Here is a 9,546-nt window from a genome sequence, read left to right as displayed (position 1 = left end):
CTTTTAAAATGGTAAAAATAATATGAAAATAAAAAAAGAACTTGATTTTTTTGAGAGGTACATAGCAACCAAAGCAGAATTTTGGAGCATGGTGGCCACTGAGCATGTTTTTTCTTAAAAAATTTAAAATTAGCACTTAAAAGTTTCATACAAATTTCAAAAATTTCACAAAAAATGTATGCCTGTGCTCTAAGTGACTTTCAAGTTTTTTTTGAAATTTTGTTATATTATACCCTGCAAAAAAGAAGAAAATAAATCAGGCAAAAAACTGAATTTTGCATTTATTTTACCTTTTTTGTATCTCTCACAAACAAATACAGATTTTGATAAAAAAAATCACATGGATATATTGCACTTCTATGTGTGCATTTACAAAAAAATGTCCGGAGTTTTTTAGCTGTAGAAATCCGTTTATTTGACTTTCGGAAAAAGAGCACAATATGCCGGTGCTTCAAAATTATATTTTGCATTGCAACGCAATACCTAGTCTATATCTACTAACCACAGTATAGCCTGGTGGACAGCCTGTGCGTGCAACACAATCTGTAAATTTGTGGGGCTTTCATATGTGATTAAATAAAATATGAGGGGTTTTCTAAAAAAAGCTCACGTCTGGGTGGGCCACCAGCACGTGGGCACGCCACGCAGGCTGGACGTACATCTGGATACGATGAAGGCACCGTATTTGCATAGTCGGACAAGTTCAAGCACCAGTTTTATGTATTTTACAACTTTAGGCACTAAACTAATCGCGCAAGACAAGTTGAGGCACCTCCAATGTATTTAACTCTTTCTAGTCATATGCACGGCATGCGGGACACCTGGCATGTGAGTAGATAAAAATGAGGTTTAGGGGCAACTCCAACCTATATTGACTTCATTGTGCAGAATTGTGGTAGGACTACATTTGCTATAAGGCATGATACCCAGTATGTCCTGTTAAATGGGTTCCGCTGCCGGCAGATGCAGTGGCCGTTAATGTGGATGCTGCACTCTTTAAGGAGTCTTGACCGATGGGAATTGGCGTGGTAATCAGGAACCACATCAAAGATTGCTTGTTGGCTTGCCGCGAGCATGTTGACGAGGTTACCGCCCAGAATTAGCTGAAGCACTGCCGCTACGGCGTGCGGTGGCTCTCACCCGTGAGGAAGGATTTTCAAAAGCCTTTTTCATTTAGACTATTTGTTAATTATTCAAAGAACCAATGCTTCGACGGTTGATCGCTCGCCGGTGGGGCTCATCACGGCTGATATCAAGGAGTTGGCGTCGGTCTTCTTGTATGTTCGCTTTAGTCATGTAAATCGTTTGTCAAATGTCGTGACACATATTCTAGCTAGATCTTGTGAGTCCTCTAGTGACTATTTTTCATGTAACCCCGGATTGTATCCGCGAGGCACTCTCTTTTGATTATACTTGATCAATAAAGCATGATATTCCTCAAAAAAAACCGTGCATCAAAGCCCCGTAAAAATCCCAAACATTTTTGTCAGCCAATGTCATGTACTACCTCCGTCCTGGTTTATTGGTTCCCTTCATATTTTGTGCCAAATTTTGATCTTAATTTTAACTACAAAATATTAATGCATGTCACCAAAAATAATATTATTGAAAACTATGTTCAAATATGAATCCAAGTATTTTTTTTTGATGACATGCATTAATATTTTTCTTAGTTAAATCTGAGGTCAAAATTTAACACAAGATACAAAGAGGACCAATAAATCAGGGCGAAGGTAGTATCAAACGTCTGTGATATGGTTTGGAAGTTCAAAATCAAACAAATCAGAAGCAAAGCTGGAGGAAGTTGGAGAGCGTCCGAGCCTTCGACACCCCTCGGCCAACCCAAAAACCTCACTTGGAGCCCCGATTTTCTCATTCCATCCCTCCCTCTTACTATGTATCCGCGTAGTTCGAGACCGACGCTACTGCCATACCACCCACTCGGCTGCATAGGCCTTGTCGAACCTTTGCCACGCAACCTGAGCTCCAGCCCTGATTTGCTTACGCCTCCCTTCCACCCCTGGTCCAGTCGCCGCCCAGGTACCGCCCATGCACATTTTTCAATCCATGACGGACACCACGTCCGCCAAGTGTTCGACCAAAGGCCATAGCCAAATGTATTGACATTTTGTTGTTTACTTGAAGCAAACACGTTGGATTCATATGTGAAGTACTTCTACGTCGAGTTCATTGATACGTCCTTGTCAGATGAGAACAAATATGAGGATGAAACAACAATGATGCAGGGGGTTAATGAAGATGCCCAACGTGCGGAGGAGCATGTTCTCAATTTTAATGGACCAATCCTGGAACAACGAGGGATGAACCGGAATAGGGCACGGTGGCATATGGTGCTGATAGACGGCTAATTTCTCCCCGGTGCGTTATTTGAGATCTATTTCGTCGTTGATTCCGGATCCGGCGAACTGTGCTCGACCGCGCTCTACAATGGTGTCTGGGCATATGATGACTTCTTCATTTTGAAGAAGGATGTCGCTGGAAACATTGGATTCTTTGGTCACCAGAGTGCATGGATGCATGGAGAATGCTTGCCTATGGCACGGGCACAGATTCGTGGGACGAGTACCTTCAGATGTCTGAAAGCCCATGTCTCGAAATGGTCAGGTTTGCTACTACGGTGGCCATGGTGTTTGGATCGGGGTGCTTGAGAGAACCAGTTGTTGAAGACACCGCAAGGCTCATGGCAGTGTCGAAAGCAAGTGGGTGGCCAAGTATGCTCGGATCCCTAGATTGCATGCACTAGCAATGGAAGAATTGCCCATATGCTCTACAAGGGCAATATCAGAGCCATTGTAAGAAGCTCACCATCATTCCTAAAGCAAGTGGGTTTGGCACTCTTTCTTTGGGATGCTTAGGTCTCATAATGACATCAACATGCTGGAGCGGTCTCCATTGGTTGCAAGGTTGTGTGCGGGAGAAGCTACTCCATTCAACTATATCATCAATGGCCATTCCTACAACATGGGCTATTATCTTTGTGATGGTATCTATCCTACGTGAACGAATTTCGTCAAGACCGTCTCTGTTGGGGAACGTAGCAGAAATTCAAAATTTTCCTACGTGTCACCAAGATCTATCTATGGAGAAACTAGCAACGAGGGGAAGGAGAGTGCATCTACATACCCTTGTAGATCGCTAAGCGGAAGCGTTCAAGAGAACGGGGTTGATGGAGTCGTACTCGTCGTGATCCAAATCACCGGAGATCCTAGTGCCGAACGGACGGCACCTCCGCGTTCAACACACGTACAACCCGACGATGTCTCCCACGCCTTGATCCAGCAAGGAGAGAGGGAGAGGTTGAGGAAGACTCCATCCAGTAGCAGCACAACGGCGTGGTGGTGGTGGAGGAGCGTGGCAATCCTGCAGGGCTTCGCCAAGCACCGCGGGAGAGGAGAAGGACTTGGGAGAGGGGAGGGGCTGCACCAAAGGCAAAGGTGTGTCTTGAGAGGCCCTCCTTCCCCACTATATATAGGGAGCCCAAGGGGAGGGGGGCCGGCCCCCTCAGATCCCATCTGAGGAGGGGCGGCGGCCAGGGGAGGTTTCCCTCCCCCCCAAGGCACCTAGGAGGTGCCTTCCCCTTGTGGGACTCTTCTTTCTTGAAACCCTAGGCGCATGGGCCTATTGGGGCTGGTGCCCTTGGCCCATATAGGCCAAGGTGCACACCCCTACAGCCCATGTGGCCCCCCGGAGCAGGTGGCCCCACCCGGTGGACTCCCGGGACCCTTCCGGTGGTCCCGGTACAATACCGGTGACCCCGAAACTTGTCCGGTGACCAAAACAGGACTTCCCATATATAAATCTTTACCTCCGGACCATTCCGGAACTCCTCATGACGTTCGGGATCTCATCCGGGACTCCGAACAACATTCGGTAACCACATACAAGCTTCCTTTATAACCCTAGCGTCATCGAACCTTAAGTGTGTAGACCCTACGGGTTCGGGAGACATGCAGACATGACCGAGACATTCTCCGGTCAATAACCAACAGCGGGATCTGGATACCCATGTTGGCTCCCACATGTTCCATGATGATCTCATCGGATGAACCACGATGTCAAGGACTTAATCAATCCCGTATACAATTCCCTTTGTCTATCGGTACGATACTTGCCCGAGATTCGATCGTTGGTATCCCGATACCTTGTTCAATCTCGTTACCGGTAAGTCTCTTTACTCGTTCCGTAACACATCATCCCGTGATCAACTCCTTGGTCACATTGCGCATATGATGATGTCCTACCGAGTGGGCCCAGAGATACCTCTCCGTCACACGGAGTGACAAATCCCAGTCTCGATTCGTGCCAACCCAACAGACACTTTCGGAGATACCCGTAGTGTACCTTTATAGCCACCCAGTTACGTTGTGATGTTTGGCACACCCAAAGCACTCCTACGGTATCCGGGAGTTGCACAATCTCATGGTCTAAGGAAAAGATACTTGACATTAGAAAAGCTTTAGCATACGAACTACACGATCTTGTGATATGCTTAGGATTGGGTCTTGTCCATCACATCATTCTCCTAATGATGTGATCCCGTTATCAACGACATCCAATGTCCATGGTCAGGAAACTGTAACCATCTATTGATCAACGAGCTAGTCAACTAGAGGCTTACTAGGGACATGGTGTTGTCTATGTATCCACACATGTATCTGAGTTTCCTATCAATACAATTCTAGCATGGATAATAAACGATTATCATGAACAAGGAAATATAATAATAATCAATTTATTATTGCCTCTAGGGCATATTTCCAACAGTCTCCCACTTGCACTAGAGTCAATAATCTAGTTCACATCGCCATGTGATTAACACTCACAGGTCACATGGCCATGTAACCAACATCCAAAGAGTTTACTAGAGTCAATAATCTAGTTCACATCACTATGTGATTAGCACTCAATGAGTTCTGGGTTTGATCATGTTGCTTGTGAGAGAGGTTTTAGTCAACGGGTCTGAACCTTTCAGATCCATGTGTGCTTTACAAATCTCTATGTCATCTCCTAGATGTAGCTACCACGTTCTATTTGGAGCTATTCCAAATAACTGTTCTACTTGGAGCTATTCTAAATTGTTGCTCCATTATACGTATCCGGTATCTCTACTCAGAGCTATCCAGATAGGTGTTAAGCTTGCATCGACGTAACCCTTTACGACGAACTCTTTTACCACCTCCATAATCGAGAAAATTCCTTAGTCCACTAGTTACTAAGGATAACTTTGACCGCTGTCCTGTGATCCATTCTTGGATCACTCTTGTACCCCTTGACTGACTCATGGCAAGGCACACTTCAGGTGCGGTACACAGCATAGCATACTGTAGAGCCTACGTCTTAAGCATAGGGGACGACCTTCGTCCTTTCTCTCTATTCTGCCGTGGTCGAGCTTTAAGTCTTAACTTCATACCTTACAACTCAGGCAAGAACTCCTTCTTTGACTGGTCCATCTTGAACACCTTCAAGATCATGTCAAGGTATGTGCTCATTTGAAAGTACCATTAAGCGTTTTGATCTATCCTTATAGATCTTGATGCTCAATGTTCAAGTAGCTTAATCCAGGCTTTCCATTGAAAAAACACTTTCCAATAATCATATATGCTTTCCAGAAATTCTACGTCATTTCTAATCAACAATATGTCAACAACATATACCCATCAAAAATTCTATAGTGCTCCCACTCACTTCTTTGGAAATACAAGTTTCTCATAAACTTTGTATACACCCAAAATCTTTGATCATCTCATCAAAGCATACATTCCAACTCCGAGATGCTTACTCCAGTCCTTAGAAGGATTGCTGGAGCTTTGCATACTTATTAGCATCTTTCAGGATTGACAAAACCTTCCGGTTGTATCACATACAACCTTTCCTCAAGAAAATTGTTGAGGAAACAATGTTTTTGACATCCTATCTGCAAGATTTCATAAATAATGCAGTAATCGCTAACATAATTCCAACAGACTCTTAGCATCGCTACGGGTGAGAAAGTCTCATCGTAGTCAACTCCTTGAACTTGCCGGAAAACATCTTAACGACAAGTCGAGCTTTCTTAATGGTGATACTTACCATCATTGTCCGTCTTCCTTTTAAAATCCATCTGTACTCAACAGCCTTACGACCATCGAGCTGTTCTGCCAAAGTCTACACTTTGTTTTCATACATGGATCCTCTCTCGGATTTTATGGCCTCGAGCCATTTATCGGAATCCGGGCCCACCATCGCTTCTCCATGGCTCGTAGGTTCATTGTTGTCTAGCAACATGACTTCCAAGACAGGATTACGTACCACTCTGAAGTAGTACGCATCCTTGTCATCCTACGAGGTTTGGTAGTGACTTGATCTGAAGTTTCATGATCACTATCATAAGCTTCCACTTCAATTGGTGTAGGTGCCACAGGAACAACTTCCTGTGCCCTGCCACACACTAGTTGAAGAGACGGTTCAATAACCTCATCAAGTCTCCACCATCCTCCCACTCAATTCTTTCGAGAGAAACTTTTCCTCGAGAAAGGACCCGATTCTAGAAACAATCCCTTATTGCTTTCGGATCTGAGACAGGAGGTATACCCAACTGTTTTGGGTGTCCTATGAAGATGCATTTATCCGCTTTGGGTTCGAGCTTATCAGCCTGAAACTTTTTCACATAAGCGTCGCAGCCCCAAACTTTTTAAGAAATGACAGCTTAGGTTTCTCTAAACCATAGTTCATACGGTGTCATCTCATCGGAATTACGTGGTGCCCTATTTAAAGTGAATGTGGTTGTCTCTAATGCCTAACCCATAAACTATCGTGGTAATTCGATAAGAGACATCATGGTATGCATCATATCCAATAGGGTGCAGTTATGATGTTCGGACACACCATCACACTATGGTGTTCCAGGCTGTATTAGTTGTGAAACAATTTCCACAATGTCTTAATTCTGTGCCAAACTCGTAATTTAGATATTCATCTCTATGATCATATCATAGATCTTTTATCCTCTTGTCACGACGATCTTTCAACTTCACCCTGAAATTACTTGAACCTTTCAGTAATTCAGACTCGTGATTTATCAAGTAAATGTACTCAACATCTACTCAAATCATCTGTGAAGTAAGAACATAACGATATCCACTACACGCCTCAGCACTCATTGGACTGCACACATCAAAATGTATTTCTTCCAACAAGTTGCTTTCTAGTTCCATTTTACTGAAACCGAGGCTTTCAGTCATCTTGCCCATGTGGTATGATTTGCATGTCTCAAGTGATTCAAAATCAAGTGAGTCCAAACAGTCCATTTGCATGGAGTTTCTTCATGCATATACACCAATAGACATGGTTCGCATGTCTCAAACTTTTCAAAAATGAGTGAGCCATCAACATGGAGCTTCTTCATGCGTTTTATACCAATATGACTTACGTGGCAGTGCCACAAGTAGGTGGTACTATCATTACTATCTTTTGACATGAACATGTGTATCACTACGATCGAGATTCAATAAACCATTCATTTTAGGTGTAAGACCATTGAAGGTATTATTCAAATAAACAGAGTAACCATTATTCTCCTTAAATGAATAACCGTATTGCGATAGACATAATCCAATCATGTCTATGCTCAACGCAAACACCAATCTCGATGGTAGAGGGAGCGTGTGATGCTTGATCATATCAACATTGGAAACACTTCCAACACATATCGTCAGCTCACCTTTAGCTAGTCTCCGTTTATCCCATAGCTTTTATTTCGAGTTACTAACACTTAGCAACCAAACCGGTATCTAATACCCTGGTGCTACTAGGAGTACTAGTAAAGTACACATCAACACAATGTATATCCAATATACTTCTATCGACCTTGCCAGCCTTCTTATCTACCAAGTATCTAGGGTAATTCTGCTCCAGTGGTTGTTCCCCTTATTACAGAAGCACTTAGTCTCGGGTTTGGGTTCAACCTTGGGTCTCTTCACTAGAGCAGCAGCTGAATTGCCGTTTCATGAAGTATCCCTTCTTTCCCTTGCCCTTCTTGAAACTAGTGGTTTCACCAACCATCAACAATTGATGCTCCTTCTTGATTTCTACTTTGGTGTCAAACATCGCGAATATCTCAAGGATCATCATATATGTCCCTGATATATTATAGTTCATCACGAAGCTCTAGCAGCTTGGTGGTAATGACTTTGGAGAAAACATCACTATCTCATTTGGAAGATCAACTCCCACTCGATTCAAATGATTGTTGTACTCAGACAATCCGAGCACAAGCTCAACAATTGAGCTTTTCTCCCTTAGTTTGTAAGCTAAGAAAATCGTCGGAGGTCTTATACCTCTTGACGTGGGCACGAGCCTGAAATTCCAATTTCAGCCCTCGAAACATCTCATATGTTTCGCGACGTTTCAAAAACGTCTTCGGTGCCTCAACTCTAAACCGTTCAACTGAACTATCACGTAGTTATCAAATGTGTATGTCAGATGTTCGCAACATCCACAGACGACGTTCGAGGTTCAGCACACCGAGCGGTGCATTAAGGACATAAGCCTTCTATGAAGCAATGAGGACAATCCTCAGTTTACGGACCCAGTCCGCATAATTGCTACTATCAACTTTCAACTAAATTTTCTCTAGAACATATCTAAACAGTAGAACTGAAGCGCGAGCTACGACATAATTTGCAAAATCCTTTTTGACTATGTTCAGGATAAACAAGTTCATCTTATGAACTCCCACTCAGATAGACATCCCTCCAGTCATCTAAGTGATTACATGATCCGAGTCAACTAGGCCGTGTCCGATCATCACGTGAGACGGACTAGTCAACATCGGTGAACATCTTCATGTTGATCGTATCTTCTATACGACTCATGCTCGACCTTTCGGTCTTCTGTGTTCCGAGGCCATGTCTGTACACATGCTAGGCTCGTCAAGTCAACCTAAGTGTTTGCATGTGTAAATCTGTCTTACACCCGTTGTATGTGAACGTAAGAATCTAACACCCGATCATCACGTGGTGCTTCGAAACAACGAACTGTCGCAACGGTGCACAGTTAGGGGGAACACTTTCTTGAAATTTTAATGAGGGATCATCTTATTTACTACCGTCGTTCTAAGCAAATAAGATGTATAAACATGATAAACATCACATGCAATCAAATAGTGACATGATATGGCCAATATCATATTGCTCCTTTTGATCTCCATCTTCGGGGCTCCATGATCATCATCATCACCGGCATGACACCATGATCTCCATCATCATGATCTCCATCATCGTGTCTTCTTGAAGTTGTCACGTCAACTATTACTTCTACTACTACAGCTAACGGTTAGCAATAAAGTAAAGTAATTACATGACGTTTATGTTGACACGCAGGTCATAAATAAATTAAGACAACTCCTATGGCTCCTGCCGGTTGTCATATTCATCGACATGCAAGTCGTGATTCCTATTACAAGAACATGATCATCTCATACATCACATATATCATTCATCACATCCTTTGGCCATATCACATCACATAGCATACCCTGCAAAAACA

The sequence above is a fragment of the Triticum urartu genome, chromosome 1A (genome assembly GCF_056163025.1).
Source record: "Triticum urartu cultivar PI428250 chromosome 1A, HENAU_Tu73, whole genome shotgun sequence".
NCBI lineage: Eukaryota > Viridiplantae > Streptophyta > Magnoliopsida > Poales > Poaceae > Triticum > Triticum urartu.
The sequence above is the reverse complement of the archived record's forward strand: the minus strand, read 5'-3'. Positions refer to the sequence as shown.